The 16,309-nt window shown below is 34.9% G+C and overlaps 1 long non-coding RNA gene and 1 pseudogene across 1 annotated transcript in view; one reads left to right on the forward strand and one right to left on the reverse strand.

Moving 5' to 3' along the window:
* LOC134729745 (protein FRG1B-like) overlaps positions 1-16,309 on the forward strand; it is a 39,215-nt pseudogene that overhangs the window by 13,954 nt on the left and 8,952 nt on the right.
* Positions 1-16,309, reverse strand: part of LOC134729746 (uncharacterized) — a 52,245-nt gene that overhangs the window by 11,453 nt on the left and 24,483 nt on the right. The window lies entirely within an intron of this gene.

A 16,309-nucleotide genomic window follows, 5' to 3' on the forward strand; every position in this document is an offset into this window, starting at 1 on the left:
AGAAAATAGCCACATTTTTTAAAGCAAAATAATGTCTTTATATTTATAGCAAATGTCAAATTTATTTTCAAATGTTCTTTCTCCAATAGTTGATGAGGGCCCTAGTCCTCCAGAGCAGTTTATGGCTGTCAAATTATCTGATTCCAGGTGAGCTTATGTTGTAATATAATTAGTAACCAGTTATTTTAAAAATTTAATTGTATTCATTAAAAATTTTAGTATCTGTCTTAAGCCCACAGTAATTTTGATATAAAAAATGAAATAGCTTTTTTGAAAAGTAGATTTTGTGATCTACTTTTAGTGGATTTCCTATCAATATATAATGCTAGGCTGGAAAAAAGATATGTAAGTTAAAAAATGAAGATTAATAATTTCACACACCAAGTAAGATAGATTAAAAAATAAATCAAATAGTGCAAAACCTGGTTCACTGTTGCTATGATATTTAAACTCACTGTTTGGAAGTCTAAAGACAAACAGGAAGACTAAAAAAAGGAATATTGTTGAAACCAGCAGAGAATGTTACAGCATCATAACGACCAAAAGAATATTTTTACTCACTATTTTTACAGTCATTTTATAAAGTAGCCTTTTTTATTCTCACCTTGTGCAGAAGTATAGAATGATTCTTTGGGTAAAAGATACTGAAAGTGAATTTACATATTTTAGTAATTGGTTACATCGACATGATAATGATTTCTGTTATATAATCATTAACGTATAAAGGAGTAAAAGTCAATTCTGGCATCCAAGGAGATTCTTGGTAAGGTAAAAGAAATCATAATTTTAAAAAATCACATTAAGATGATTATTTCTGTACTTTCTTTGGAAGTCAGATAAGTAGGGTGAAAGACAAAGAATAAAAGCAGAGGAAGAAAAAATTCAATAGTTTTAAACTGCTTTACAATTATAAACAAAAAAGGAATATAAAGAAAATTAACTGACAAATGAGGAAAATATTTACAACAATCTTAATAGGCAGTGAGTTCTTACTCTTCATATGTATCTTGTATAAAATTCATAGCACTGAAGACCCCAGTAGAAAAATTGCGAACAATCAGATCTGAATAGAAAAGTGGACAAGGCACATTACCAGATAATCTAAAAACTAAAAAGGAAAGGAAAAGAAAAACAATTGTTATTCTAGTTAACTACTAAAATGCAAATTAATAGGATACTGTTTTTTCCATATCACGTTTTCAAGTATTTTTTTAGAGTCATAATGTTTAAAAAAAAATCCATGATACAAAACATGCTCTGTTAATTTGAGGTAAGAATGTAAATGGAAGCAGCATTTTCTGGAAAACAGTTTAATGACATAAAGTTTTAGTAATTATTGAAGTTCATAACTAAAGAGGTATAATTGAAGAATGACGAATTTTGAAAATATTTATTATGTAATATATAAGGTACAATGTTTATATTAAAAAAGCAAAATATGAAACTAAATTTAAAACTGCACTGTCCAATATAGCAACAACTAGTCACATGTAGCTTTTTTTTTTTTTTTTTTTGAAGGCACAGAGTCTCACTCTGTCACCCAGGCTGGAGGGCAGTGGTGTGAACATAGTTCACTATAACCTCAAATTTCTGGGCTCAAGCACTCCTCCTGCATCAGCCTCCCAAGTAGCTGGTATTACATGTGCACACCACCATGCCCAGCTAACTTTTAAAATTTTTTGTAGAAATGGGGTCTCACTATGATGTCCAGGCTGATCTTGAACTTCTTGCCTCAAGCAATTCTCCCATTGCCTTCCCAAAGCACAGAGATTACAGGCGTGAGTCACCACTCAGCCACATGCATCTTCTGAACACTTGGAATATGTCCAGTCTGAAATTTTAGATATGTACACACCCCCACACATACACATGTCCTGTTTTGATGTCCTATAATTAATTTTCTGTCAGTTTTTAAATTTTATCTATCTTATTAATGTATAGAATTGCCCTGAAATCTGGCTATGGAAAATATCTTGGTATAAATTCAGATGAGCTTCTTGTTGGGCATTCAGATGCAGTTGAACCAAGAGAACAATAGGAACCAGCCTTTAAAAATATAAGTGCTGTTATTGTTTATAAAAACTTCCTGTCAGTTTAACAGAAAGTCTGTAACAGTCAATCATAATATATTTAAAAAGAAAAAGTAGGATGCAATAGTATAATACATTAAATAGGAATAAATCAGTAAGAACATAGAGCCTTAAAGAGATCTCAAAATATAGTGCAACAAAAATAGCTTTAGTACTTTTGCCCACAATTATTTCTGTGTACCATTAGTGCCTAGATATGGATCTCATTTCCACTGAAGAACCAGTCAATTTTAGGTCACAGAGTAGGAAAACAGAATAGTTCCTAAGTATGTTCCTTGTAGCAGAAATCATGGATGCTTTCAGAAACATTACAGACTGTAAGAGAACAGTGGAGCTAGCTAAGAACAAGTTGTGACAATTTGTGTATAAAATATAAATAATAATAGTTCATTGAAGTAAATTATCTCTAAAAGACTTTCAGTTCATAAGCTTAAATTAGTGTATGAAAAGATGTTTTAATATAAGAAAGAAAGATAATATACTAATTCTTAATTTTAGTAAGTAGACAGTTGTTGTATATGGATGTTTTGTTAAATCTTTGTTGATACAGAATACATGATTTCCTTTTTCTGTGAGAGAAGTAAAGATTGAACAAAAAATATGTGAGTGCTAAACTGTCTTTAAAAAGTAGATAACTATATCAAAAACAGTAAGGACCAGTGGGTACCACGCAGAACAAGCAAATAGAAGATAAGCTCAGCCTTTGAGTAGCAGCTTTGGTAGTATACAATAATGAACTGAAAATAGGAACTCAGCAGTGTTTTCTAAGTTGACAGATTAAACAAACATCCCACCAGAAAGAGGTAATCACTTAGACTAATTTCTTCATCCCCTAGGATAATATCTTAAGTCAGTGACTTGAAAACTATTTTGACCCAATCCATTGAGAAATGCATTTTTACATTGCAGCCCAGCACACACATATGCATAACTGAAGCAAGAGTTGTACTTAACAATACTTACTTATCCAGGTGTTATGCACCTTGATATTTCTTATTCTCTTTTACCCCTTCCTCTGTGTGTCTGTGTGTATTCCTTTTCCCCCCAGCCCACCCAATACCGTTTAGGAAACACTACATTGATTTCATTACCTGTTAATGTGTTGCAACCCCTTTGAGATGATCCTACTAGTTGTGATGAGATGTTTCTAATAAAAGTTACACCAGTAGAAAATGCCAATATTTCATAAGGCCAGGATAATGACTTAGATAGTACTAATAATACAACACTTTAGGAAAGTTCTTTTCATTTTATTTTTAGGAAGGACGCTAAGTTTCAAAAATTTAAATTTAAATGAAAGAGGGTCTTAAAACTCTATTTCAAAAAGGACTCAGCTGAATAATCTGTGGCACAGGTTTAAATCGCCTTGGACCACACCGCCATGTTCCAGGGCTCACCAGGAGCCATCCAGATGAGAGACCACCCAGCCCTTGGGACTTGACTAAGAAATTAAATCCATGTTATCAGCACATTTTTAACTGGATGTGATATAAGGTTAACATATTTTGTAATCATTGTATTTATAAATATTTTGTCTAAATGTTATGGTATTCCAAGTTTTCCAAAAGAATCAACCAAATACAAGTTATAAATAAACATTATATTTGTTACAGGAGTTAAGCTAACCAAATTTGTAACCCAGATTTAGATACACAAGAAAATCAGTTTTTAAAGTTTTGTTTAATAGAAAGCAGTGTAATACATCAAACATTAAACAACTAAAAATGTATATGAATATTTATTTTCACACACAAAAGTCCCTCAGACATTGATTCTTAAATTCAAAACACCAAAGGTATTGTATGTACCTTTTCATGTTTTCTAATTGTGAAGAAAATAAATTTTATTTAAAATGTTAATATTTGAATAAAGTGTGCATTCATAATTATGTTCCTGTTTTTAAAGTTAATTTTCCAAACAGAACTAAATCAGTTTCATCTTCAGTAGATCTTTCAGAAAGGAAGCAATCCTACCTCATCTAATTAGAATTTAGTCCTACTAGGAAGATACATTACAAATGTTTATTGTGGTAAACTTTGAATAGTAAAATGAAAGGTGATTTTGGTTTCCTTTTCTATATGTTCTTGTATTATATTTTTCAGGTTTTTCTCTAAGTTCTTTTCTGTGATTTTTAAATCAGGGAGGAAAAATTAATTCAGTCTAAACACTTAATGTTTCTTCCACAAGAAGTATCCTCATGGCTATTTTGTTATTTTGTTTCACTTAGGGGAAAATGGCTTTGTTGGCCTCAAATAGCTGCTTTATTAGATGCAATGAAGCAGGGGACATAGAAGCAAAAAGTAAAACAGCAGAAGAAGAAATGATCAAGGTAATGATGACATTTTATACAGATGACTGCATTCACACATGCGATGTGACTGTATCTCTTTAAAATGTTAAGTCATCATTTACTGTCACTTTAAAGATTTAGTTAATAGCTTTTTATAATGTGGTGTTTCAAATAGACTCATTTTAAATTATAAATCCCATAGTTGATGGCTTGTTTATACAATATGTTAGAGAAATCAGTGCATCTAGGAACTACCTTGCCATTATCTCCATGGATTAGTATATTTTTCTGGTAGTTCCACATGCTCCTTTTAGGCTTTCATTTTCTTGTTTTCTTGCTTGTATTTTAAAATCTGATTTTTTAAATAGATAACGTACACGTGGTCCAACATTTTTAAATAAAAGCATATAAAGATTAAGATACATGCCTGCCATGCATCTTACTCACCTGTGTCCCAGCTCCTGTTCCTCGTTCCCTTTGTTTTGTTTTTTTATAGCCTCCTAAAGTTTCTCTATAAACATATGAATATATTTATAATTTTCAACTGTTTTACACTAAAGACAACCTCCTCTATAGTCTTCTCGACTTTGATTTTTTTTTCCTTAAAATTGTATCTTGGAGAGTTTTCTACTATTAGTTTGAATGTAGAAAGTTTTCTCTTTGTCTTGCTTTTCCTCTCTTTCTCTCTCTCTCTTTTTTAACAGCCACACAAAATTCCATTTTAGGGATGTACCTTAATTTATTTAGTCTTTTGTAGATGGAAATTTAGGCTGTTTCCAGTCTTTTGCTCTTATAAACAGTGCTGCAGTACATAACATTGAATATGCATCAATTTGTAGATGTGCGGGTGGACCTGAAGATAAATTTCCAGAAGCAGAATTACCAGGTCAGGGTATACGTGTTTGTATTTATGTAATGCTTGAGCTTCTGTGATGATAATCACTCTATGAAACGTAAAAAAATCATAGCAGAACTTCTGAGGCCTTAGCCCTTACATTTTAAAAATATTTTTATTAATAGTACCTGTCTTCTTTGCATTAGGAGAAACATGAATCACATAAAACATGGTTTTTATTTTATTTTTAAAATTCATGTGCATCACTAAGCTGGAAATAAAAGTTCCTTATTCCAGGCTAAATTCCCTCATCCATAGTCAGATGTGTTATCCATTGCACCAGTGGCCTGTGCCCTCCCTAATCCTACTCTTTGTTTTACATCATTGTAAAAGTTACACAGACATCTTCATATCAAGGTGAAATTCCAAATAATACTGTTAATATAACCTAGATAAATCAGGTAGTTAACTGGAACTTGATGAAAACATTTAAGGATTAATTTTTTAGACTCACAAAAGCCACTGATCTTTAATGATATACATATACCAGGATGTGTCTAAGGAACAACTCCCCCCTTCTTGACACATGGTTTTTCTGTGTTTTGGCATTCCATCGCAGTACTGAGCAAAGGCACTGATCTTTAATGATAAACATATACCAGGATGTGTCTAAAGAATAACTCCCCCCTTCTTGACACATGGCTTTTCTGTGTCTTGGCATTCCATCCCAGTACTGACCATCCAGAACCTTACTTTGTTTGCCTCTGTTGGGAATCACAGGTTGCATCCAGTCTGACCCAGATTTGCTCTGTAAGGCATTGTGGGGGCCAGAGTGGAAGGCTCTAAGAGAGGGGGCAAATGCCTTTTCTAAAATGCCCTTCATTCTTATAATTAGAGCATAAAAATTTATGTTACATTTTTCTCTACTACCAATGTAATTTAAAAGCATCTATCAATTCTCTGTATGTGCTTCATGTTAGATTTCCGGTCATATGTTTGATTTTCTTTTTAGAATAGTCTTGATTTCAGATACTTTCAAATCTAAATCTCAAACAATTTCAATCTAAAATGTAGGTATTTTCTTACAGTTAGAGAAGTGAAATGTTATATTTTTTCGTTGCATGCATCCGGCACATGCGTTGTAGTCTTGAATTTCCATAATGCTCCTGTGAGGTGGATGTGAACTCAGCCTTACAGACAGGAAGACAGCCTCTGACCCTCCTTACATCCTCGTGGTTTTTGTCAGTCAGTTCATGGAAATCACAGTGATTTCAAGGTATGGTAAGACAGGATGTGCACCCAGGCCCAGCTGACTCCAGAGGCCACTCTCAGTATTTCATAGCACATTGCTTCTCAGGAAACAGGTCATTGGGGAAATGCAGATGGGTTTGTGACTTACATTTAATTTTATTTATTTATATTTTATTGTATCATGTTTAAATTATTTTTCATCTGGATATCATCACAAAAGTGTTACTGAAGGCAAAAATTGCAAATATATGTGCAGTGCTTTGCACTTATACAAAGATACAAAGATACTTATACAAAGATTGCATTTTTCATGATTTAAAGCAATTTTCAGATGAAATACAAAGTTTTCTGGGTCTTTTTGGTTAGTCAAGTACTTGGAAGCTCTGAACAGTGATTATTTAGGACTCTTTTTGTACCATTTAATTGCAGGCTGTCCTAATCTCTGTCAGCCCTTCACCTTTATGAGCTTGCCTTGTCTACCAGAACACAGACCCCTCTTACTAAAGGTAGCATTGTGCTACAGGCCCTAGCAGGGAATGTTTTCAGGTCTGGGACCCCTCCAATCAAAACTGTCACAAAGATGTCATTGGCACAAACACGTTATTTGTCATCACTTTCTAAGCAGCCCTGGAACTGGACTCTGGCCACAGAGATCCCTTAGGAGACTTGAGTCCTTACCATTGCCAATTGCCTGTTCTGTGGGCGATCCTAATTGTTGAATGCAGATTAATTAACTTATGACATGTGATAGTAAACATCTATCCAAACTTAGGAGGATATAAGAAGCTAGTAAAAGAGGTGGGTTCCAATTAATTAAAAACAAGTTGTGTAATGTTAAAAGATTTAATACTTTGGTAATAGTCTGTGCAATGTAAAATAGCTATTAAGCTTTTAATCTGATCAAATGAACACTTGTCTACTAGGGATAATTTGATCCCAGTGTATTCACTTGGCGGACAAAATTAAATTAATGATTTCTTTATTGCCTAGCAGGATCTGATGTGTAAAGTGTTTCTGAAATAATTTTGTCTGTAGTGTTTCTGACACAAGGGCTGTGGAGAAAGCATGTGATAGCACTTACTCATATAGATTATATATATGAAGTAAAAACACATAGCCAGAACCTGTCTTTTTCTGAATATTGTTGCTCAGTTAATTTTTTCTTCTGCATAAGAAATCATCTCGAATGTTCTTATGTGATGCGTAAAGTGGGGAAGGTGGAAGATAAACATATAACCCATTGGATTCTCTTTTCCAATATCTAGATTAGATCCTGTGCTGAAAGAGAAACCAAGAAAAAAGATGACATTCCAGAAGAAGACTAAGGAAATGTAAAACAATGTGAAATCAATTATGTGTATGTATGATTTTCCTTTTAGACCTACAGATTTGACAGTGAAGTGCTTCTCAAAGTGCTTTCAAAATAAATTACCTAATTAGCTGGGGATGGTGATGCATGCCTGTAGGCCCAGCTACACGGAAGGCTGAGACAGGAGGATTGAGCCCAGGAGTTCAAGGCTGCGGTGAGCTCGGATCACCACTGCATTCCAGCCTGGGTGACAGAGTAAGACCCTGTCTGAAAAAATGAAAACTGATGGACAAGAAGAGGCAACACAATGTAGCCTCTAGGACAGAGCACTGAGCTCAATGCTTTTCTCTTCTTGAGGGTTCAGTTTTCCTAATCATCCTACCAGCTCCCAAAGGTAGTCACTCTGGTTAGTCAATCTCTCTATTCATTCATAGAATGGGCCTGATGCCAGTCAAAGGCTGTGCTATGGCCAGGACACAGGGGACTCCAGCCAGCATGACTTAATAGAAGTGGGGCCTTCTGCTACCCAGTCAATGAGTGGCCCTCCTCTTGAGAGGTTATGAAGGTCATCTTTGTTGTTCAAAATCTCCAGCTTATTTAAAAAAATACAATTAGACTTTTTTTTTTTTCTCCCCCGAGACAGAGTCTCACTCTGTCCCCCAGACTGGAGTGCAGTGCCATGATCTCGGCTCATCGCATCCTCCTCCTCCCAGGTTCATGTGATTCTCCTGCCTCAGCCTCCCGAGTAGCTGGGACTACAGGCACGCACCACTACACTCGGCTAATTTTTGTATTTTTAGTAGAGATGGGGTTTCACCATGTTGGCCAGGCTGTTCTTGAACTCCTGACCTCGAGTGATCCGCCTGCCTTGGCCTCCCAAAGTGCTGGGATTGCTGGCATGAGCCACTGTGCCTGGCCTACAATTAGATCTTTTTAATAAGTGAAAAAGAAATTAACAGTATTTACAAATTTAATAGTAAATATGTATAATCAGTTTGAGGTATTTTTCAATGAAGACATTTTCTTTGCAGAAAGAAATTTCAGAGCTTCCAAGACCACAAATTTAAAATAAGTAAAGAAGAGAGTAAAATTCTTAAAAAAGGCTCAGAAAGATGGATTTTTCATGAGACGCTTCTGGACAGGTAGCTATTTATTTACTTATTTTCACTATTTTCAGTAGCCCATAGAAATGGCATGTAGAAAACCTATATTCTCTTAAATTACTGTAGTTTTCACATTTTTGTGTTTATTTCTAATTTATGAGTGTGGCAATATTACCTAGAGAGGACATCATGAGTTTGGGAAAAGACTGTCAAGAAAGAATATCTAAAAATTATAACCGATTCTAAGTATATATTTTAAGAAATTCAGGTTTGACTGTATCTACTTCATAAATTTATCATCATCTTTTTATAACTATTAGAACCAGAGTTAGAAAGAAGCAGTTTGACTAATATAAAAATTATGTGGATTCTGTTAGAGTAGTTCAGGTTCCTTAAAATAAGCATAGATCAACTAAAAAACTAAGTATAAAAGCTGAACAAGTGAAATTGAAACAGTTTTATTGTAAGATTTGGAAGAGTGCAGGATGTTTATCATAGCACATTATTAATATTTATTACTCTTCCTATGTAGATAAGTAGTGTCCTAGATTTACAACATAGAAAAACAGGTAGAGACATTTAGCTGTGAGTGTACAAGTATAAATCAATTAAGTGCCAGATTTTGATAATCACCAGCCGCTCATTCAAGTCCTATGTTGCAAAGTTACTCTTACACTTTTTTTACATTACTTGATAAAGGCAATGTTTAATTACATATTTTCTATTAACTAGCTGGTAGAGTTCATACCTAAAGTCAGTAAATAATGTTAAGAGTTTTTTCCAGCTGAGCAAGTGAGTATGTATCTAGTTGTAAGAAATCAAGAAGAGGATATAAAATATAATCAGGATGTGGACTCTAAAACGGAATAACCTCTATGTCCTGTAACTTTTATCACTCGTAATAATACAGCATTCTCACCCTATTAAATGGAAATTTAAAGCATCTTTAAATTCTAGAATAATTAAAATTGCTATTTGGATTGAAAAAGCCCTTAGGTGACATTTATTGAATATTAGGAAATAACTTTTATAAGATTAGAATCCATTTTTTATAGAAACCAAATTTGAAAGTATACATATTTTAATATAAGTGTTGTGGTAATACAGTAACCAAAATTGAACACACAGTTTTAAAGCTTTTTATATTCAGTAGCAGTTGAATATATGTGGCATGTTTTACATAGATTAATTTTACTATTTTTCTTTGTTTAAAAAAGAGAACCAAATTGAAAGCCGACAGATACTGCAAATGACTGAGATTTTTGTTTCTGCCTTATCTTTTTGTATTTTTTTCTGAATAAAATATTCAGAGGAAATGCTTTTACAGAGTTCTTGAGTTGTTGTGAAATTATTATTTAGCTAGTACCTAGTTTAACCAGGATTAAACAAGTTTAATCAGGATTCTTCATGGATGTACTTTTTAGCTAACTACAGTTTTTCACATGGAAATGAAACTTACAGTACACACTTAACATACCACATAATTTTTTTCTGGATTTCCTGTCCTGAAGCATGAAGTGTAGTAGAAACCAATTCTTCCTGCGCTACTTGTGGAATCTTTCTTACTGGATCATAATCTTACTTACTTTATACAATAGATGCTTAATCAGTGCCTTTAATAGGAAGTTAGAAACTCCCAATCCAATCAACAAGGCTTTGATTCTACCTCCTAAGTAGTATCCAGATCACAGACAATCCAAATATCAGAACTAGGGGGCCGGGCAGAAAGGACAAATCATCTATTAGGGAGTGGGACAGAAAGTAGAAACATTACAAAGGAGCAAGTAGTCTCAGAACAGAGGGGAGAGTAGTACTGGGAAAACTCCCTACTGAGGAAAGGTTTGCCACAGTGGATATGTATGTGATGCTTTTGTCCTCTTGGGCTGGAATGGAAGCTGATAAAGAAGTTCAGATGCTACGTGTTGCTTAGGTCTGCTTTGTTGAAGCCTGTCTCTTTCAGAGTTCCTAAACACAATATTCCCGTGGCATCTAATCCCAGTGAGTGCTCCAAATCCAGGCTGTGTATCAGATGCCACGGGAAATTCTGCCTCAGGACTGAGGTTGGTTCAAGTGATACAAACCACAGAATGAGGAACACGCCTTCAGGAGACTGAATCCTGCTTCCCAACCCTAGCTTGGTATCTGAGACCATCTGCCTGCTGACTGGCTTTCCTGGCACAAACATTCTGCATGTAGGCACAGTGTGTTCCTGGACTCCATGTCAACCCGTTCACCCTCATGTTCCCTTGGTTCCTCTCCCCAGTCCAACGAGCAGAACTGATTACAGATCTTGACAACAGAAGATACAGATTTAAAATAACTTGCCTGTTCCCGTGGACTTTATCCACTAGTGGAGGAGGACAAGTGGACAAGGGGAGAGGGTAGGTGGGGGCTCCTTCCCTATTCCTCCCATTCCACTTTATACAAACCCCAGCTAGACCACTGGGAGAGCAACGGAGGTTAAGAATGACTGCATCTAAATATTGTCATCTGGTCCACTCTTCTTCCATCTTGTACACAAGAATATCATGAGTTTTGGTTAAAGCACTACTGAAACCAAGATAAACTCTGGCTTAGCATGCCCCTGATGGATCAGTCTAGTAATCATATCAAAACCAAGACTACCTAAAAGCACTAACCAAAGGAAAGCTCCCTCACCCCAACCTATGACTGCTCACATTTTTCAGATTGAATCATTTCAATTGTATTTTAAGGTTCATTGACTCTTTACCACCTCCAAGCTGCTCCTGAACACAACTGATTGTTATTTTTTAATTTTGAAAACTTTCTCACTTCTAGAATTTCCACTTGAGCCTTTGTTATTATTGTAGTTTCTTCTTCTCTGCTGTGATTTCCTATCCATTTATTTTATGGGTTTTTGGGGTTTTGATTTTAGTAAGAATTACAATAACTACTTTAAAAATCCACAGTAATTCCAACATCTGGGTCATCTCGAGGTCAGTCTCTATTGATTGCCTTTTTCTTTGAATATGTTTCTTTATATGTTTGATATAATGGGATTGAATTCTGAATATTGTAAAACTAGATTCTGTTTTGTTCCTCTGAAAATTTTGATAATTTTATGTTGTATTTGTTGTATTTTGCTTGATTGTTTCTTTCTATTGTATACTTTACAATATATTTTCTTCCAATGGTTTTAACATTTCTGTTTCTCAAAATATTTATGTTTATGTTAAAAATTATACAAAGTAACTTGGTGCAGTGGCTCCCATCTGTAATCCCAGAACTTTTTAGAGGCCAAGGCAGGAGGGTCACTCGAGCCCAGGAGTTGGAAACCAGCCTAGACAACAGGACAAGACCCTGTCTCCACAAAAAATTATTAGGATGGTGCAAAAAGTAATTGCGGGTTTTGCCATTACTTTCAATGGCAAAACCCGCAATTACTCTTGCACCAACCTGATAAAAAAAATAAGCTGGGTATGGTGGTGGCGTGTGCCTGTGGTCTCAGCTATTTGGGAAGTGAAGGCAGAGGTGGGAGGATTGCTGGAGCCCAGGAGTTCCAGACCAGCCTGAGAACCTGTCTCTATGAGAAAAATAAATAAATAAATAAATAGCTGGGCCCACGTACCTGTGGTACTAGCAACTTGGGAGGCAAAGGCAGAGGTGCCAGAATCACTTGAGCCCAGAAGCTCAAGGCTGCAGGGCACTGTGATTGTGCCACTGCACTCCAGCCTGAGTGATGGAGCATGACCCTGACTCCAAATAATAATAATAATTACAAAAAGGAAAGACCGAGAACACCAGGTTAGGGTTAAGTATTCTAAAATTCAGCTGACTTACTCTGTTCACTATAAAGCAGGTTGCCACAGAAAATATAGCATGCCCAGTTAATTTGAAATTTCAGATAAACAAATACTTTTTTCAGTGTAAGTATATCCCATGCAGTATTTGGGACATGCGTATACTAAAATATTATTCCTTGTTTATCTGAAATTGAAATTTAACTGGGTATTACATAATTATAGCAGCCTGACCATAAAAGATATGAGCTGAGCAAAATTCTACTTTAAACTTCAAGATTTATAATAATGCATTATTAATCAAGAACTATTATTTACTGAAAACTGTGTAGATCCCCGTGTTTATCTTTTTAAATGTGGAACTAGGAAAGCTACATAAAGAACATTTATAGAAATAAATGACTGTTCTATAGCTGAAAGGAAAACTCTAGCTTTCATTTTTCTCCCCAAACTTAAGGTTTATTCTACATTTGTATAAACAATAAAATTACAGCTCAACTTTGGAAGCACAGATCATAATATAAAAATAAAGCAAAGATCCCAGAAACATTTAACAGGCAACAAATCTTTCACATCATCTTACTTTATCAACTAAACATATAATAACTTAGAATGATCCATTAATTATAAGTAAAGAATAAATTCTTTTACAAAGCATAACTATTAATATTATTGACCATCATAAGAGCAAATATTTTAAGTAAAACACCATGAATACTTTACAGAAAGGAGCGAGTTGCAGACACAGTCATTCTTGGATTTTTTTCAACACCAGGCTTTCTTCCCTTTTTACCTGAACTGGGAGTTGAATATTTCCTCTCTTTGCCCTCTGACCCTCTAGTCTCTGAAGCATCTTTTGTACTAGAGGTATGTGCAGAGACTTCCTGGAAATTTGGATTTCTAAATTGTGCTGTTGTATCTTCTAGGCACTGCAGTGATCCAGATATAGAGCTGTTGCTCTTGCTTGTGTAAGTGTAACATTTTGATTCAAAAAAGGAAGTAAAAGGAAGAGAGTTGATTACATTTGGCTACTGACATTAATAATAATAAATAATAATTGTACTTGTAATATAAACATCTGAAAGTTTTAGTTGTAAGAATGGGTGTCCACATAAGAAAATTATGTAAAAATAATTAATGTCTATTATAATTACTTTTCTTTAACCAAAGAAAAAGTATAACTTAAAGATGGCTGTTTAAGGATCAAATTGCAGCCATTGGTAAAAGTAGATATTAGTCATATTTATTAACTGACACACAGTGATACTGAAGGCACTTACTTCTCAAGAAACATCATTTTTTCCCAACAAGAACATACTACATCCTAGACATGAAATGAAAATAAGCTTTAATTTTCACCACAGGAGGGCGACAATCAGAGAACTGAGGTGGTACAGATCCATTAGAGGACCATATCCATGAGTCCATCAGTCTCTACTGTAGGACAGAGCAAGAATTTTTAAAGAATCTCGGTAAAGGCTCCTTTTCAAAAAAATACAAAGATTAAAGCCTTTGAAACGTAAATTATTTTTTCCAGTTATTACATTGAGGACAAAGTTATAGTTGCAAAGTTAAGATTTTTATAACTATCCCTAAAATTGATTCTCAGTGACTCCCTTGATCTACATATGTTAAGGAAAAAGGCAAGATAAAGATGTGTTAAATATTTTCCAGTTTTTAATAATCAGTTTTAATATAAGGTATACCCAAATAATGGTTAATTAAATGACAATGAAAGAATGTTATAGCAGAGGCTCACTTATCAACATGTCTTGAAATTAAAGGTTTATAAGGTGCATAAGGGCAAAGTTTTTGATGTTGCCATTACATTCACAAAAGTATCTGAGGCGTGTACAGCATGAAGTTCACTAAGTGCTTGCAACATAACCAGCACTAAATTTTGTTGAATAAATAAATGAATAATTTTGTATAGCATCTGTTCAAAATCTCTGATGTAAAAATGAAAATAATCTGAAAATATGCAAAACTGAAATTTCCCACATACGGCTGCCAATTCGGACAAACAATAAGATGAATTTCAAAATGAGAACATGACAATAAAATCAAGTTTCAAAATGGCTGGCCTTTTTTTAGCAATACCCATGTTCAAAAAAAGGAATAAGACATCAATTGTTTTGAGAACCAAAATTTCACTGCTGCTTTTCTCACACCCTGTTGTTAATCTAAGCCCCCATGCTCTTACTGTAAATAACAGATTTTCATCATAAAATACAAGAAACAGGCAGGGTGACTGTCAATAACAGATATTCATCATCAAATACAAGAAACAGGCCAGGCACGGTGGCTCACACCTGTAATCCCAGCAATTTGGGAGGCTGAGGCGGGTGGATCACTTGAGGCCAGGAGTTTGAGACAAGCCTGGCCAACATGGTGAAACCTCATCTCTACTAAAAATACAAAAATTAGCTGGGTGTGGTGGCAGGCGCCTGTAATCCCAGCCAATCAGGAGGCTGAGGCAAGAGAATCGCTTGAACCTGGGAGGTGGAGGTTACAGTGAACTGAGATCGAGCCACTGTACTCCAGCCTGGGTGACAGAGCAAGACTCTGCCTTAAACAAATAAATACACAACATAACAGAATCACTGGGACACATTCAAAGCAGTGTGTAGAGGGAAATTTATAACACTGAATGCCCACAAGAGAAAGCAAGAAAGATCCAAAACTGACACCTTAACATCACAATTAAAAGAACTAGAAAAGCAAGAGCAAACACATTCAAAAGCTAGCAGAAGGCAAGAAATAACTAAAATCAGGGAAGAACTGAAGGAAATAGAGACATAAAAAACCCTTCAAAAAATTAAGTAATCCAGGAGCTGGTTTTTTGAAAAGATCAACAAAATCGATAGATCACTAGCAAGACTAATAAAGAAGAAAAGAGAGAAGAATCAAATAGGTGCAATAAAAAATGATAAAGGGGATATCATCACCGATCCCACAGAAATACAAACTACCGTCCGAGAATACTAAAAATACCTCTACACAAATAAACTGGAAAATCTAGAAGAAATTGATAAATTCCTTGACACATACATCTTCCCAAGACTAAACCAGAAAGAAGTTGAATCTCTGAACAGACAAATAACAGGCTCTGAAATTGTGGCAATAATCAATAGCTTACCATCCAAAAAAAGTCCAGGACCAGATAGATTCACAGCTGAATTCTACCAGAGGTACAAGGAGGAAATGGTACCATTCCTTCTGAAACTATTCCAATCAATAGAAAAAGAGGGAATCCTCCCTAACTCATTTTATGAGGCCAGCATCATCTTGATACCAAAGCCTGGCAGAGATACAACCAAAACAGAGAATTTTAGACCAATATCCTTGATGAACATTGACGCAAAAATCCTCAATAAAATACTGGCAAACCAAATCCAGCAGCACATCAAAAAGCTTATCCACCATGATCAAGTGGGCTTCATCCCTGAGATGCAAGGCTGGTTCAACATATGCAAATCAATAAATGTAATCCAGCATATAAACAGAGCCAAAGACAAAAACCACATGATTATCTCAATAGATGCAGAAAAGGCCTTTGGCAAAATTCAACAAAACTTCATGCTAAAAACTCTCAATAAATTAGGTATTGATGAGACATATCTCATAATAATAAGAGCTATCTATGACAAACCCACAGCCAATATCATAC

Source organism: Pan paniscus, chromosome 22 (genome assembly GCF_029289425.2).
Source record: "Pan paniscus chromosome 22, NHGRI_mPanPan1-v2.0_pri, whole genome shotgun sequence".
Taxonomy (NCBI): domain Eukaryota; kingdom Metazoa; phylum Chordata; class Mammalia; order Primates; family Hominidae; genus Pan; species Pan paniscus.